The 17,836-nt window shown below is 48.8% G+C and overlaps 1 protein-coding gene across 4 annotated transcripts in view; it reads left to right on the top strand.

Moving 5' to 3' along the window:
* The window catches only part of FRMD4A (FERM domain containing 4A), a 342,837-nt gene that overhangs the window by 99,812 nt on the left and 225,189 nt on the right, over window positions 1–17,836 (top strand). Inside the window, exon 1 of one of the 4 annotated variants that reach the window (XM_062210862.1) lies at window positions 10,962–11,075. The exons of the other annotated variants lie outside the window; for them this stretch is intronic. The gene's annotated coding sequence lies outside the window, so the exon portion shown is untranslated. Of the gene's footprint in view, window positions 1–10,961; window positions 11,076–17,836 lie in introns of those variants that run through there. 4 annotated transcript variants of the gene reach the window in all.

Below are 17,836 nucleotides of genomic sequence, written 5' to 3' on the forward strand. Positions count from 1 at the left end.
TCCTCTTAGTGCCTTCTGTGTCTTAAGGCAGGAAAGTGGATTACAACACCAGCTTCAGTCTGCTATGCAGACAGATAAGAGACTGTGCCGGAAGTATCACATGGACTTATTCAGAGCCCACAGGGAGGAGGGGCAGGATCCGAGCAGTGACTGGGATAGTCCCTAGGATTATGTTGAAAGCCGAGGGAACACATAGGCAACTGTACCTGTACTAAAAGCACAGAATAAGAATGACACCAGGGCTGCAAACTTGGGCAGCCGTGTCTCAGCCCGTGCTCGGCTGTCACGTTTGGCCTGGATGACGCAGAATACCAGCAGGCATCTGTGGGGTTCTGCCTGGGTATGGATGATGCCGATGCTGATGCTGATGCTCATTCTTATGGGCATTTGGGGTGGGCATTAGCCAAGTGTTATGTAGCTGAGCTTGACAGTCCATGCTTTCTGCTTCCCACTCCTTCCTCAGGGCTCCGCCTTCGCTCCACCAGTTGACCCCCCTGAGAATCTTCTCACTGTGAACCCTTTATTGACTGGTGTCTCCATTGGCTCAACACCAAGTTTCAGTGGAAAGAATACATTTTGGAAATCTTGGAGACAGGCTTCCAATATCCCTCTTTCTAGGTGCAGACTTTGGCAAGTTACTTAGTGTTTCCGAACCTTGATGTCTGGATCTATCCAAAGGAAATGGGTAGTAATTACTGTGCAGTGTTGCTGCAAAGATTATTGATAATGCACATAATGTACCTGGCACTGTCGATGGATAATAGATATTTTCCTCATCGCCATCGTCGTTATTGGCTGATGACTGTGTAGGTGATAGCCATCTGCGAGGGAATTTTCTTGTAAAGAGCACAGGAGAATTTCTTGGAAGATTCCAGAGGTGCTTTCCATTCACCCCACTGTGCAAGCATATTTCCTCTTCTTAATTTCTGTTTTCAAAAAAGACCGGTAACTACTTTCCCAAAACCATGCCAGAAGTTTAAAAAAAAAAAAAAAAAGCATAAATGAAGGAAGAACCTTAGCCCTCTGAAAGCAAATATGAAAACAACGTAGAGTTTATTTATTTATTTATTTTTTGACAGACAGAGTTAGACAGTGAGAGAAAGAGAGACAGAGAAAAAGGTCTTCCTTCCATTGGTTCACCCCCCAAATGGCTACCACAGCCGGCACGCTGCGCTGATCCAAAGCCAGGAGCCAGGTGCTTCCTCCTGGTCTCCCATGCGGGTGCAGGGCCCCAGCACTTGGGCCATCCTCCACTGCCCTCCCGGGCCACAGCAGAGAGCTGGGCTGGAAGAGGAACAACCGGGACAGAATCTGGTGCCTCAACCAGGACTAGAACCCGGAGTACCAGTGCTGCAGGCGGAGGACTAGCCCAGTGAGCCACAGCACCGGCCAACATAGAGTTTACTGAGGAGAGACGGAAGGATGTCCATTTCAAGATCAAGATTACTGACACGTGTTTTATTATTAAGAGGTTCTATTAGGTTCTCTTACATGTTGTCAGGACTCTTCAGGATATACTGCAGGTTTTGCTGATAACAGCGATCCATCGTGTTGGCACTGCAGACTTGAGACTCGGCCAGTTCATTTGTGAGCAGTTTCCCGTGGGCTGGAGCTTAACCTGTCTTTATTAAAACAAGTTTTGCCAGTGCTGTTTTCTACCACCACAGACTCTTCCTCTGGTTTTGATTAGATGGATGGATTGTATTATAAAAATATTTTGGGTAATGAGCACAATGCTTGGTCAAAAGAAAGTGATAAATCAAAAAATTAAATGCACAATGTGTGGATTAGCGCTTTCCAAGGGCCTGGAATACAGTAAAACTCTTAAAACAAAAGCAAAGCATTGCTGTGGTTCCTGCCCATGAGGCATTCCCAACAGGGAGCAGAATACACACCATGCAAAGACGGTTAGGACAAAGCGCTAAGGGTGAGGATGTGCCCGGCTGCCTCCCGAACAGACAGACGAGGGCAATCCAATCAGCCATAGCGGCATCGTTGGAACTTGCTAGGAATGCGAATTATTACATCCTGACCCAGACCGAGGAATTAGAAACTTGGGTTGGGCCTGGGTCTGGGGGGTCAGATCTAGGATTCTGCTTCAACTAGGTTCTCACATGACTCTCATGTTGGCTGGGGTCTGAGAACCGCTGCCTAAGAGCTGGGACCTTAGTTTCTCTCTCTCTCTCTCCCTCCCTCCCCTATTCCCCCCCCCCCACCCCCCCGCTATTTGGCTAAAATGATCATGTTATTTCCCTAGGTTTAAATGCTCTCCAATCTATGTTTTATTTTCCACCCAGGTATCTCTTTTTTTGGGTTCTAATCTTGTGTATCCAATCCCCATCTCAACAAATAGCTCCTCCAGCCTTCCTGTCTTTAAGTCAGGATATCCCATTCCCTTGATCATCAGAAGGTCATTGGGGTAGTTCTGAATTTTATTGGGTGGCCTCACAAGCCATCATATGGTGACAGCTTCCAGCTCCATCTCCATTCTAAGACACAGCCTCACCTTCTCTCCCTGGGGCCCAGGAGCTGTGCTCTCTCAAACCCTGGGGCTCTTCTGGCTCTGATTAACCCTTTTGTTATGCTCTTATTGCTTGCTTGAGATATCACCTGCAGTAAACCTTCATAGTACTAGAAGTAATAACGGGCAAAGGACTATTTGCTGAAAATCTTTTCTATGCCATTTCACAAATACTTCTGCCTTAACGGCCTTCTGTAATGAAGCACTGGGCCAGTAAGTAAAAAAAAAAAAAAAACTCTTGCGTCCCAGCTGACAGGCACTGTGTTAGGAACTGCAAGTCCCAGCTGACAGGCACTGTGTTAGGAACTACAGGGGATGCAGTGTCTCCACATATTTGCCTGTGAAAAGGCAACATACGAGGCACTTTGAAAATCTCATGGTGAGTTGGAATTTAAAGTTCGTTTTTGGTGCAAAACGTGAAATTCATTTATGAGGAATCTTTAGAAAGATCATGAAAAATGCATATTATGAAAAAAACTGCATGAATTTCACGTTTTCAGCATCAAAGTAAAGTTACCTTTTTTTAAGAAAAAAGAAAAAAGGGCCAGCACCATGGCTCACTAGGCTAATCCTCCGCCTGCGGTGCTGGCACACCAAGTTCTAGTCCTGATTGGGGCACCGAATTCTGTTTCGGTTGTCCCTCTTCCAGCCCAGCTCTCTGCTGTGGCCCGGGAGTGCAGTGGAGGATGGCCCAAGTGCTTGGGCCCTGCACCTGCATGGGAAACCAGGAGGAAGCACCTGGCTCCTGGCTTCGGATCAGCGCAGTGCGCCGGCTGTGGTAGCCATTTGGGGGGTGAACCAATGGAAGGAAGACCTTTCTCTCTGTCTCTCTCTCACTGTCTAACTCTGCCTGTCCAAAAAAAAAAAAAAAAAAGATTTATTTTATTTATTTGAAAGACAGAGTTACAGAGAGAGGTAGAGACAGAGAGAGGTCTTGCATGCATCATTGCAACAACACAACTCACTGTAAACTCCCAAGGGCCATCCAACAGCAACTGTGATTCAGTCCCTATTCAGTGGTGTTTGGAGGGCAAATATGTGGCCGCACTGGCTGGGGTCACTAGTATATTTCTTGTGCATAGTGCACGATGGTCAGACATGGAAAGATCCCAGACTCTCAGAAAAGGATGACTCTGCTTCCAGATCTGATTAGCAGAGTCACCTCCAGTCCGAGTTGCCTACTCTTCTAAATTCCAGGTTCCTTGTCTATAGGAGAAGGATCCATTCCATAGGAATCTCATGATGATTAAGCTAGTGTTTGGAAAGGTCTTAGCACTATCCCTGGTACAGAGTACATGTCCATCATACTATTAACTGTTCATCATTAGTAGCTATTAATAATTACTACTGTATGGTTTCAGAAACACTTAATATGTGTTGAATCCGTAGTGTCCTTATGAGGCCGCAGAGCGGCACGATTACCAGACCCATTTTAAACATGAGAAGACTGGCCAACATCCGGGGACTCTTTCAGGGAATTCAGGGCTGAGCAATCTTACTGGCTCAAGGCCTGGATTATGCTGCAAACCCCGCCCCCCCCCCCACTTTATTGTTAATCTTCAGAGAGGCAGATACACAAAGACTTAATGGGAGGCACCTTTCTCCACCAAAAATGGGATTCTAGCTAGGATCTGAACGGAGCCGTCATCTCCTGATTGTCCCATATACTGTCCCTAAGTTGTTAGGAAAGCTGTCACTTCAGACCCCAGAGTTTAAAAAAAAAAAAAAAAAAAACTGGTGGTTTTGTAGAAGTTACAGGCATAGATTTTTTAGACCTGCACAACCTTGGGCATTAAGAAAAAGACACATTCACTTATTTCTCTAAACCCCATTAAATCTGACCACAACCTCACTCATCAAGATGGCAGCTCACACCATGCCTCTCCACAGGAAGAGGTTCTCTTGTCAGCAGTCCAACAGAGTCATCACTAAGATGCTCAGTGTCCAGAAGTTGGGGTCCATTTTAGGGCCAAAGACTTCATCTCTCCTGGTTGAACCCCAAAATCCTTTGCAGTGCCTAAGACACACCTCTTAGAATTTCGTAGCCCTATCCATTGCCCACAAGCTGTCCCATCAGATGACCCGTGCCCTCCTGAGGCACCTGTTGGGCGTGGGGTATAGGTATGCTTTGCCCATCATTTCCAAATGCCAATCCTCTCCTTCTTCTGGAGGTGCCACTGCTGCTCTCTGTCCCTTCCTACCTCCCCCACATCCAAAACTCAGAGCACCTCTTCTCTCTTGGAGAGTTCAGCTCTTGACAAAACAAAGCTTCTTAACTCTGGCTAGGAGAGGCCAAAGGGAGTCCCTAGGATTCACGTCTCAAAATCCTGCTTGCTCTCTGGAGAGACTACAAAGCAAAGCATTTCTCCTTCTCTCTGACTCTGCTCCAGTAAAGAAAGCAAACCACAATGGTGAGCGTCCCTATGCCATCTAGCCTTGTTTCTGTTTCCAGCAAGACCCTTCAAAAAGTGGGGAACTCAGGCGACGAAAGGAAAACACTCTATAGTCTCAGTGACGGTGACGTTAGGGCTGGTCATTGAGCCAACACTTTGCTAAAGCTCCTTAGACTCTTTATACCTTCGCAGAGACTTGCCTAAGCTCTTGCTGGTGGGATCAGCTGCTCTCTGGGGAACAGACGCTTACAGAATTTTGACTAGCAAAGCTTTTCATCTGTCAGCGCCAAAGATAACCACAGTGAAACAGAAAATACTCATCTTTCATTAACTTCCAGAAACCTTGTGTGCATTTTATTTCATTCATTAAGTTTTATCATAGGCCTGTGCCGCGGCTCACTTGGCTAATCCTCTGCCTGCGGCGCTGGCACACCAAGTTCTAGTCCCAGTTGGGGCGCTGGATTCTGTCCTGGTTGCTTCTCTTCCAGCCCAGCTCTCTGCTGTGGCCCGGGGGGGCAGTGGAGGATGGCCCAAGTGCTTGGGCACCTGCAGCCACATGGGAGACCAGGAGAAGCACCTGGCTCCTGGCTTCGGATCGGCGCAGTGTGCCGGCCGTAGCAGCCATTTGGGGGTGAACCAATGGAAGGAAGACATTTCTCTCTGTCTCTCTCTCTCACTGTCTAACTCTGCCTGTCAAAAAAGGAAAAGTTTTATCATAGCCTATTTCTCTCAGTACTTCAAAAAAAGTTTTATTTTTATGCAAGAGGCAGAAACAGGCAGAGAGAGTGAGAAAGAGAGAGAGAGAGCTCCTATCACTTGGTTTACTCCCCAAATGCCCTCCATGGCTGTGGCTGGGCCTGACCAGGAACCAAGAAGGCAATCTAGGTCTTGTATGTGGCCGACAGGAACCCAATTACTTGAGCCATCACTGCTGTCTCCCAGGGTCTGCATTAGCAGGAAGCTGGAATCAGGAGTCAGAGTTGGGAACTGAATCCAGTACTCTAATATAGGACACAAACATTCTAACCAGCAATTTAACTGCCAGACAAAACACCTGCCCCATTACTTCAAATTCTTTTTTAATGCTTACTTATTTATTTTTATTTATTTTATATGTATATATATATATATATATATATATATATATATATATATAGAGAGAGAGAGAGAGAGAGAGAGAGAGGTCTTCCATCTATTGGCTCATTCACCAAATGTTCCTAACAGCTAGGGCTGAGCCAGGTCAAATCCAGGAGCCTAGAATACCATCTGCATCTCCCACATGGGTAGCAAGGGCTCACGTACTTGGGCCATCATCTGTTGCTTCCTAGGATGTGCATTGGCAGGAAGCCAGATGGGAAGTGGAGTAGCTGGGATTCCAACCAGATGCTCTGATACAGAATTCAAGCATCCCAGGTGGTAGTGAAACCCACTGCATAACATTCACACCTCATATTCTCTACTAAAGTTTTATTCCCCTTATTTCTTACCCACTCCCCGTTCATTTCCCAACCACAAAAGGCTTAGGGGGTAAAGATCCCTTATGCCAACTACTAGTCCAGGCCAGGGCTCCCATGAGAGAGAGACACACACTGGGGTTATGCTTATATCATCAGGTCCAAGGGATTTGTGTGTATGAATTCATTTAGTCCTCATAATAACCCTACACATTAGGCAGTATTATTAACCCCATTTCCTGGACGAGCAAACTGAGGCACCAAGGTTAAGTAGCTTGCCTAAGGTTGCACAGCTAATTTAGTCTCTAATCACAGGACTGTGACTACCAATCATGGTTAAGCATGTAGAAAAATTTAACATTTTCTATTTTCCTTGTAAGTTTCAAGAATTTCAGTCTATAAAATAAACTGGCAATAGACAGATGAACATGGAGGAAATACCAGTTGTATGAACACAAGAGCCACGCACATGCAGCACTAGCCCCATACGAGGGCCAGAGACCTGCAGCTTACCTACCCTTGAGAAAGCAATGCAGGGCCCCTGGATGGAGGTGGGGACAGGTGATGGGAGAACATGGAAGGCGAGAGCAAGGGCCACCTGGTTCCTCATGGGGACAGTCTCAGCCTCCCCTCACAGGGGAGTGTCTGGTCACCTGGGAGCACTGCCCCGGGCAGGTGTGGTCACGAAGCTCTTTCTCCCCAAGCTTTCCCAGGCTGGCGGGGGCGTCTCTGCTGGCATCTGCTGCTTCCCCCACTCATGCTGAGGGCTCCAGATTTCTCTTTCAAAAAGGGTGCTCTTCAGCCCGAGTGCAGCTGCTCTGAGTAGCCATGTTGAACTATGCCAAATAAATCAAAGACGTCCATTCTGCAGAGCTATATCCCGGGCTCCCTGCAGCTTCTCCCCCTCTGCTGGCCAGGGAAGGTTTTCCTAGGAAGCAGCGTTTGAGCAAAAACTTCAAAGATGATGAGGAGCCTCTGAGTCTGGGTGACCCTCCCAGCAGGAAACGGAAGCCAGGAGAGGGCAAGAGGCAGCTCAAGGGCAAAAAGGAGGCCTGTGTGACAAAGCACAGCGAGGGATGGAAGATGTGTCAGGAGCTATGGGAAGCCGCTGGCAGACTTTTTTTTTTTAAGATTTATTTATTTATTTGAAAGGTAGAGTTACACAGAGAGAGAAAGGAGAGAAAGAGAGTCAGAGAGGGAGAGAGAGAGAGAGAGAGAGAGAGAGAGAGAAGTCTTCCATCTGCTGGTTCACTCCCCAATTGGCTGCAATGGCCAGAGCTGCACCAATCTGAAGGCAGGAGCCAGGAGCTTCTCCTGGGTCTCCCACACAGGTGCAAGGGCCTAAGGACTCAGACCATCTTCTGCTGCTTTCCCAGGCCATAGCAGAGAGCTGGATCAGAAGAGGAGCAGCTGGGACTTGAACTGGTGCCCATATGGGATGCCGGCACTTCAGGCAGCACCTTTACCTGCTATGCCACAGCGCCAGCCCAAGACTTTTAAAAATTGCATTTATTTTATTCATTAGAGAGAGAGAGAGAGAGAGAGAGAGATCCCATTTACGGCTTCACTCCCTAAATGCCCAAATTCTTTAACTGATGCACCAAAAGCGTGCCCCCGCTGGCAGTATCTAAGCAGAGCCCTAAGGTGACCCGAGTCATTACTGAAGTCCTGGCTGCTAAGTGACAGGGGGGTGAGTGAGCTCTGGAATACACAGAGACCTGGAAGAGGGCAGGATAGCTGGAAGATGGCGCAGACCCTGACAGGGGTAAGGTGCCAAAAGATGTGGTTGGATGGATCCACAGGAGCTTGTCATCAGGGCCACCTGAGGAGTGTGGACTTGAGTTCTAAGAGCCAGAGAAGCCCCAAGAGGTTTTAAGCAGAGACGGTACAGACAGACCTGTGTCTCAGCAGAATCCCTTCAGGTGCTGCAGAGAGCCCCTTGGCAAGGCTGCAGGAGACACCTCGGGGAAGGTTATGGGCCTGGAGGGGGTGGGGCCACGGGTTGCCAGTGCAACACCAGGCACTATTGAAAGACATCCCACAAGGGCCAGCTCTCTCAAGGAACTTTCAAGAATGGTGTTTGTGCAGAGAGGCGTGGTAATCAACTGAGTGTGAGGAATAGGGAAGGAGGGAGAGAAAGACCTCTCCGATCCTCATTTCTGGCTGGGGATGGAACAATTCAATGTAGGACATAATGAGAGCACCAATGGCCAAGGTGGACAAGCAGCAGCAGGTAACAGTAAATAGAATCCAACAGCGTCTCGAAGATGGCAATTAAATTTTTAAAAAGATTTATTTATTTGAAAGGCAGAGAGTAAAAGAGGGAGAGAGAGAGAGAGAGAGCGCGCTTCCATCCACTAGTTCACTCCCCAAATGGCCAAAATGCCCAGGGTTGATCCAGGTGGAAGCCAGGAGCCTGGAACTCCATCGGGGCCTCCCACATGGGTAGCATCTTCTGCTGCTTTCCCAGGCACATTAGCAGGGAGCTGGATCAGAAGTGGAGCAGCTGGGACTGGAACCCATGCTCATAGGGGATGCTGGCGTCCCAGGCAGCAGCCTAACCGTCCTTGCCCCAGGAACTAAATCCTGGAGAGAAATGCTGTGGGTCTGAACATTGCCTCATTGTGCCCTATGTGATGCTGCTCTCAAAGCAAACCGCAACCGGAAACAGCCCACTTCCACTTCCCCTCGGAGGGTCTCAGAGCACCTGGAGATGGGCTTCAGCTGCCTTGTTAAAGAATTGGGCTATTATGTTAGAACAATCCTCAGGGACTGCAACAGCACAAACACATTCCATTCAAATCCAACTTCCCACCCCTGAGATGCAAGTTCACTTCCTACTAGTAAGTGTCATGCTATGCCAGCATCATAGATTTACTCATTAATTTATTGGAAAGGCAGAGCAATAGAGAAGGAGGGAGGGAGGGTGGAGAGACCTTCCATTCCTTGATTCACTTTGCACTCCCCAAATGGCTGCAGCAGCTAGGAGGCAGGATTCCACTCTGGTTCCTATGTGGGTGGCAGAGGGCCAAGCACTTGAGCCACCATCTGCTGCCTTCCCAGGTGCCTTGGCAGGAAGCTGGATGGGAAATGGGAAACAGAGTGGCAGAGATTCCCCGCACACCTGTCATGGGATGCCTGCTTAGCAAGTAGCTCTACCTGATGCGCCCCAGAATAAGGAAGACTTAATGCTGTTGCTGAATTTTTTGGTCCTGTATAGGGAATTTCCCTTGTATTGATTGAGAGGCCTCTAGGACTGTCAAAAAATTCCACCAGTGATCTTTGGAAAAGAATACGCCTCCTCTGTTGGGAAAGAGTTAATTTTCAGTCAGTTGGGAGATAGGATATGAGAGATTTTTATTACCAAGTTTCCAAATCTCCTTGCCTGCGCGTGTCCTGGAAATGATAGTGCCCGGTCTGTGAGGGCCCCCTCCATCTATGGTGGGCGAAAAAGCACTCCATCCTCGAGGGAGTGGATGCATGCACGTTGGAATTCAGGAAATCAGTGGGTTCTGTCGGTTTGAACCCTGAAACGTGGTTTTTTTTTTTTTTTTTTTTTTCCTAAGCTCGCGCTATGCGTGCACCTCCCATTATTTTAACAATCGTGTTTTGACAATTCATGGGGAAAAAAAAATGTCTGGAGCAAATTGAGCTCCTCTAGCAATAAACATTTAGACATACAATGTGAACCGTGCCATTGTTCCTGGTGGGGAGCTCCCGAGTTTGTTTCTTTCCTGGAAAGAGAGCATGTCAGCGCGTCTTCCTCCCCCAGGTCTCTGGAAATGGAAGTCTCCCTTCCCCAGTAATTGTTGCGAAGCCTTGACAATAGTCATGCAGCTACTTCCATTTCCAAAGAGTTGAGGGGAGATTAAAATTCAGGACAATTGGGCTAGATCGAGGGGAAAGAGCTGCGCTTCCAGCTGCTCGCGGGGACTCACAGGGTAGGAGACGGCCTTCGCGGGGCTTGCGGGGCGCGGAGTGGGTGGTGCGGCCTCGGTTTCGGGATCGGCGCCTACCGCATCTCCGCACACGCGCAGCCTCTCGGCCGGCCGCTCAGCAGCTCCAAGGGGAGCCAACTTTGCCTCTCCCGCGGGTGCAGCATAGAGGAGCTGGGACGTGGAGCCAGCGCGGCGCGACTTGGGGCCGCCCCAGCTTGCAAGGGAGCAGAGGCAGAGCCGGGCGCGGGGCCGCTCATTGTTGTCCCGGGATCGCTTGGCGCTCAGAGGCCCCGCGGCGGGCGCGGGCGGCGGCGGCGGCGCGCGCGATCCCTGCCTCGAGCACGCCCTAGCGGCCCGCCCGAGCCCGGGCTCGGGGCGCGCGGCGGGCAGCATGCGGCGGGCTGGGCGCCGCGGGCCGCAGGTCCCCGCGCGGGCGAGGGGCGGGCTGGCGGCGGTGCGCCCTGGCGCGCGGCCAGGCTCGGCGTGAGCGGCGCGAGCGAGCGATGGGCTGACGCGCAGGACCCGCGGCGGGGGCGGCGGCGGCGGCGGCAGCGGGGGCGGGGGCGCGCCAGCACCGGCGGGGCGGCTGCGGGCGCCGCGGAGGAGGAGGAGGCGGTGGAGGAGGAGGAGGAGGAGGAGGCGGCGCCGTGCCGAGGCCGCCTGGTAGGCCACGGGCCTGCGCCCAGGGCGAATGGGACAGCCGTTTCGGTGGACCAGCGGCTTGCAACCTGAAGTTCCTCGGCTCCCTTGCAAGCGCAGAAAATAAAAGGTAATGTGTCTTTGTTTCCCGGTGGCGATGGCAGGGAGGCAATTGTTTGTGCCGCACTTCTATTTCCATTTTTTCCTGCGGGCTGGGAGAAAGGGACATGCCACTTCTTCCTGCCGAGGGCCCAGAGAGCCTTTTATTTAGCGTTTGTTACATTTTAAAAATGCAGAGCCCACGTGGGGCACTCCCTCTGGCTACCCTTCCCCCTACATTCATGCGCACACACTTTCGATCTTACAACCATCTCAGGGTACAGAGGGAGGATGGAAGGGATATTGCTGTAGGCAGAGCTGGGTGGCATTAAAAAAAATAAAATAAAAACATATTCTGGCAATGACAGGGGAGTCCTGCCCTTGGGGTGCTGGAGAGAGAAGGAGCACTTCAGACTAGGTGGCGGCAGGCCGGCTGCTGGTCGCACGCTGCCCGCCGCTAAAATGAGCCCCTCTCTTGTGTTCCAAATGGCTGCAGCAAGTTTGATGCTGAGAAGCCGGGGAGCTGGGAAGGAGGGGAGGAGAACAGGAGGAAACCCCCTTTAGTATGTGCTCATTTAAAAATAGCCAAACCCAGTGCTTCCATGTTGTAGGCAGCTGCTCCCCATGCCGGTGCCGGTGGAATTCAGAAAAGATGACCCAGTCTCGTACTTGCAGAGCTGTGTGGGAGCTGCCGGGGTCCCCAGCAACTCCCTGCCTTTCTCCCGTACCTTGTCAGCAGAGTAGCTGCTCGATGGATTCAGGCATATTCTGCAAAATTTCCAAGGGGTGGCTGTTCTAATAATAGCTCAGGCAGTGGCTTCTTAATCCATACACATCCTCATTCTGAGTGATGCAGCCGTGCCAGTCCCCCCGCCCCACCCCCAGGAAGCAGCTAGCTGAGAAATGAGATTCCCAGGGGCCTGGAAAAGACTCCCTGACCCAACGGTGAATGGACGAGGCTCTGGCTCCCCTCTGAATGGAACATCCCAACAGAGGCGCTGCTGCTGTTTCTGGCTTTGCCTGTGTGTCCTTACAGAGTCTCAGGAGAGGGATGCTCGGGAAAGCTCCCAGGGCGTCTATCTAAATCGGAGCTGGTCCAGAACACGACCTGTTCAGCTTTGGATTGACCGTTCGACTGCTCGTAGCCCCTTTCCACCTCAGCAGCCTGAAGTCTTGTGCTTTTTCTAAAGCATGGCTGATGTGTGGGAAAGCACCCAGCAGAGAACCCCCCGACACACTGGTGACTTGGTCTGGGGCAGCCAGCACTGACTCTGGGGAAAGTACCCCAGGGGTTGGACGCATCATCTGTCCCTTGGACCTGGTGGAACTCAGCTCTGTGAGCATTCCTGGAATGTGCAACAAGGTGCTTTTTGGGGAAGGGAGAAGAGTTCACTTCATTGTTTTGTTTCTGGTCTTTGAACTCTGTCAAGCTCATTCTTGCCATTTGGCCACATATATATGGAAGTGTGGCTGGGACGGGTCCAGAAGACCCGCCTCTCGGATAGCAGAAATCTGGTTTTGTTTCTTGTCTCTTGCACCCTGAAGTATTAGATGAACCTACTTGCATACAGTCTTCTGTTGGCTGAGGCATCCATTCTGCTGCCATTGGAGCCTGCATTTGTTTAAAACCCAGCAGGAATGAGGGGTCCTGCAGCAATTAGATTAGCATCCATGTGGTCCTGAGAGGTTAAAGAGCTACAATTACTTTAATTGGAGGCAATATTTGGACATGCTTTGAAATCAGCCCTGTATTGTCCAGCCAGTGAACAGACTGTTGCCTGCAGATAACTTGGAAAGAAGTAATGCCTGATGCCCAAAGTTGTGTGGATAGGAGCAGCATTTTAGCAAAAAAAGTAAACCTTTTGATTAAAAAGTAACACTTTGAAGTAGCAGTGAGATTTAAAAGATCGCTGGGGCTGCTCTTGCTATCTTCTTTTTGGCGTTTGTCATGAACTAATTTTTACTAATAAGACTTGTTATTTGTGGCTCGGGGCCTCTTTGTACTTGGTAGATATTGCCACGTCCCCAGATAGCCTGGCAGGTGGCTGGTTAGTGTCATTAGCATTATCTTGTCGTTAGGGAAATCGAGACCCCTGGAGGTTGAGCGAGTCGCTGATGTCATAATCCATGAGAACTGCGTCCCAGATGTGTTCTGCGCTCGATTTTGTTGTCCCGGCAAAGTTACAGCCTGAGGTCAGGGGAGAAAACAAGAAATGAGTCCTTGCTTGGGTCTGGAACTTGGAGAAAAGCTCCCCAGAATAGTGGACATCCAAGGATTGTCCGGCAAAGGGCTCCTAAGGCAGCCTTGGCGTGTGGATGAACAGGGCGTGAGTGGTTTGTGATGGGAAAGTGAGCGATGCAGTGGAAGGTTCAGGAAAGCCCACAGGAGGGGATGTGCTGGGCTACTTTGGTCTCCTAAGTGTGGGTGGGGGTGAGATCCCCTTCGAAGACTTACTGACCTGCCTGCGCTTGTGCTGACGCTGTGGGTGCAGGTGCGTGCGTGCGTGTGCTTGTGTGTAGAATGCTTAGAGCTCTATTCACATGAGGCCTTATCCCGTGAAAGTATATACTTACCCGTTATTGCATTGGGTGTCACACCACACTGAATGAGTGAAAATAGGATGGAACGGTTTCACGGTAAAGCTTGGTTCTTAGATATTTTTGCGTAAATACATTCTTTAAGAAACATAGGAACAGTGTAACTTCTGAATTCCTAAATATTTCAAAATGAGAAGTAGGCATGCTATCAGTTAACCAATTCATAGAGTTATTTGAGACCATACCTTGCATAGTATCAGAGCGTCTGAGTCTGGGTTCACTGCCAATTTTAATTCACAACATTTTTTTATCACCTGATGCATCAATAAATTTTGACACAGAAATTATCTATTAAGGTTTATTTGTTAGGCAAAATTCCAGCATCTCAATTAGAAGCGATTTCTCTGGACCTACTGGGAGAACAGTACTGGTCAATCTAAATCCTAAAAACTGTATTCCTCACGACCTCACAAAGTGCAGAAGAGGAGTCTCCTGACCTTAGCAAGATCAGCAGGTAGCTCAGGACCACAGTGGTTATCCACGTACTTCCCCGCTTCTGATTCTTTGCTGCTCTCTGAACATGTATTGCAAAGAATGAGAAATGGTGTTGAATGTCTCTGAAAAGTTAGACATCGCCGTGAGAAAAGAGTGAGAAGGAATGATTCTATCAGTTGCGTAATTCTGCAAACTTTTTCCACAGTAAGCAAAATCACAGAGTCTTAGACAGTCTGCGGAACGTGGCTCCAAAAAATCCGACTAGTGGCCAAGAGGTAGATGCGAGAGCGTTTTACCTTGTGGTGTTCATCCTAGCTGCAATCCGGCTGCTGTGCATTGGTGCTGTTTCCCATTTTGGTTTTTCTCAGAACATTTCATCTCAGGAGCTGGAACATTAGCTCTTGGAATCTGGGCCACAGAGTCACTATTGCACACAAAGGCCAGATGGTTCTACCGCTCTCTTCTGCACCAAGTTTTCCAAATCAGCATCAATGCAGCTTATCCAAAACTCTCTCCACAGCGGTTTCCTTTCACATCCCCAAATCCATCAGCTGCTACCCTTCCCTCTGTCCCGTTGGGTCAGCGTGGCATCTCTTAATAAGGAATCGTTGAGACATACCCTGACAGTGGGGGCAGCCAGCTCTACTGGCAATCGTGGATTGTACTAAAAAACTCTATCGTGTGCCTCTCTTCTTTTACAGAAGATGATCAGAGCTGTTGCTACCATTTAATACATTGCGCATATGCTTCCTTTGGGTGAAAGTGTGTGTATGTGTGTGTTTTCGGTTGTTAATTGTGTCTGCATGGGGTGGATATTTTCCTTCCAAAGAGAAATACTCTTCTCTTTGAAAATGGACATTATAGCTATGAATAAAGGCCGTGATTTCTGGAAAGTACTTGAGGATTATGAGGGGTCTGATTCCGTTCAGTGGCCTCTGCTACCACCAAGTCATCAAGGAGAAATGAGCTGGTGGCCTCTGTTTGAACTGAATGGGTGGGGAACTCCCCAGCAGATGCAGGTGCATGGTTAACTCTATTACAGAGACATTGTATAGGGCTTGTAGGTTCTAGCTTGTTAGGAAACATGCTCTCTATTGTTTTTAGTGTTTCTTGGGTCTGTTGTTTTAACAGTGAAAAGCTCCAGCCATTCCATGTTGCAACACGAGAAGAAGTTTGCCATCTGTCCATGATCAAGGTCATTGGTACATACATACCCTTTGCCCCTAATTGACCACATTCACATGTTCTTTGCTGCTTCTCTCTTATTTGCAATATTTGTGCCAATCCATGGCCACCACATGCTTCGTGTTCTCCAAATACTTGCTACATTTATCCAAGAGCTCATGATGAGTTAAGCCTTGAGGCTTGAGCCAATCACTGAGTGGATTTAGTATACCACACTTCAGCCTCGAGCTTGAATTTAGGCTTCATTAGACACCTGAAAAACCCAGTGGTCTATTGTGAAATGTAGCTTGTTGGGTCTTCTTGGGTCTCAGCTTCTCCTAGCATGCACTGTCCTGTGGTCCTTCTCTCAGCCTCGCAGTACACAACCAGCTGTCAGGCCGGGAGTCTTGGTACTGAACCTTTGAACTATAGTTTTTACTTAGTATTAGCCAGAATCTGTCCCTCCAGACTTGAGGTTGTCCCCCCACAATCTCCATCAGAATTAGCCTGTTCTTTGGGGATGCAGCCCTCTGTGCAGGCCTCTCGCCTTTCTTTGTCCTTGATGCATGAGGAATGCATGAAAAAAATGGCGTGTAATGGGGAATTAGATTGATAATGCATGACAGCAAATGGAAATAATAATCGGAGAGTTGCCAGGCTGTGCCATTCATAACCATAAAATGCACAATTACGCTCTCACCACATGCCTGTGCAGAAGTATAGAGATGTGACACACTCAGACTTAGGAACCCAAATAGCGTGGGGCCATCTGGAGCCGGGCGACCCACCTACACACAGCCGCACAGGATGCTGCTGGCTTTGCCCATTTGCCTGCTCCTGCTGCCTTCCCCCAGTAAACATCCCATATTTATGTCTGTGTTGCTCAGGGAGAGAGCAGAAAAGAAGGGAGGGTGGTGAGGACGTGAAGCAGACAGAGTTGAGCACAATGGGGAGCAGTGTTCTGTCTTCTCAATCCTCTTTTATTGGGCTGGTGGAGTGTTTTGTAACAGGGGAACTGCAGAGTGACCAGTAGCACAGATGTAGCCTGCAGGTCTTGGCAGGCGGGACGAGACATGTGCAGAAAGGCGACAGTAGCAAGGGCTGTCAGTAGCCAGGGCCTTAGCACTGGCAGGGGGCGCTGCCCAGCTCGGCCGGTGTTCAGTACAGTCTACTAACCACGTGCAGATGTGATTTGGGGATTGTCATTCCAAGCAAACAATTTAGACAAATGGTGTTTTAAAAGTACAAGGGAGTACGTAGATCACGTTTATGGATACGGAAGAGCTCGCAGGCATCGAGGGACCTTGCCTGGGTCCTAGGCACCAAGGCCAGAGTCCCTGCCTGCTGATGTGATTTCCGTGATGCAAACAGTACGGCAAATGGAGAAGAGCTAGTGGCATCCTTTTGCGGTGGGCTTGATCAGCCAGCCAGCTCTGCCACTTTCCAGCTATGAGGCCTTGGGTAAATGCTGAATCGGTCTGAGACTCAGTGGTCTTATTTATGGATGAAAAGCTACAGTCAGAGGAGCAAGTGAGACAATAAAACTCAAAAAGTATGGGAGACTTTTTTAGAACAAGAAATTTTGTCTTTGTATTCTCTCCACCCCCCAGATTATGTCACAGGGGACTCAGCAGTGCTAACTTTAGGAGGGATTTAGAACCCATTGGAGTGTGAGAAGACAAGGGGCTATGGAAGTGGAGATATATGGAAATAAGTGACACACATTCACTTACAATACTGAAGTGAGTGTTAGAGTAAGTTGCATAAGGGAAGCAAATGTTCGCTGTGAAATTTCATAGATGTGCCCTGGCCTTCCAGAAAGGGCTTTGCAGGTAAAGGCGCGACCCTAGCTAGCCGTCTGTATCAGGAACAGGGAAGGTTTACGAAGGATGGCAGGTGGCAGGGTGGAATAGCGTCTCGGATGTGAGAGAGAATGAGGGTGAATGCCTGGGAGCTAATGAGAGAGCCCAGAGACTCCACTGACTCCTGCTCTGGGGTCCCCAGTGAGACCCAGAACAGGAAGATAGGGAAAAGAAGGAAGGAACGAAAGATGACTTTGCCTTTGCGCTAATGGAGTATATTATCTGACCTTTCTAAAATTCTTCAGATTTCAAAAATGATCGGAAAGCTCTTAAGGCTTTTATCTTAAAAAAAACAATTCTCAAGTAGAAATAAGAATGACCAAGATGATGTCCATGAATGGCAACACCATCCTTTTCTTAATGACAAAGGCAGAGACACAGTCACTGTGTAATATTCTGTGGTTTCCTTTAATTCAACACTACGAATTAGGATAAGGTTTCCCATTCCAGTTTATTTACTGTGTTTCTCCCAAGTGATAAATGCAGTGAGCTAATAGCAGAAATTGGCTTGGAACCTGAGAATGCTGGATGCTTGTTGGAGTTTTTCCCACTGTTCCAACCACTCTTTAAAAAAAGGGGGAGGGGGTTCATTTTCTTGTAATTTGAGAAATCAACATACCAATTTACATAATATTCATCAAAAATTATTTAAACATTAATAGCCTTCCAGGTGTCCAATAAATCAGAATGAGAGATGATCCAGCCTCTGGAGACAATTAAACAGACACACAGG

Source organism: Lepus europaeus, chromosome 14 (genome assembly GCF_033115175.1).
Source record: "Lepus europaeus isolate LE1 chromosome 14, mLepTim1.pri, whole genome shotgun sequence".
Taxonomy (NCBI): Eukaryota; Metazoa; Chordata; class Mammalia; order Lagomorpha; family Leporidae; genus Lepus; species Lepus europaeus.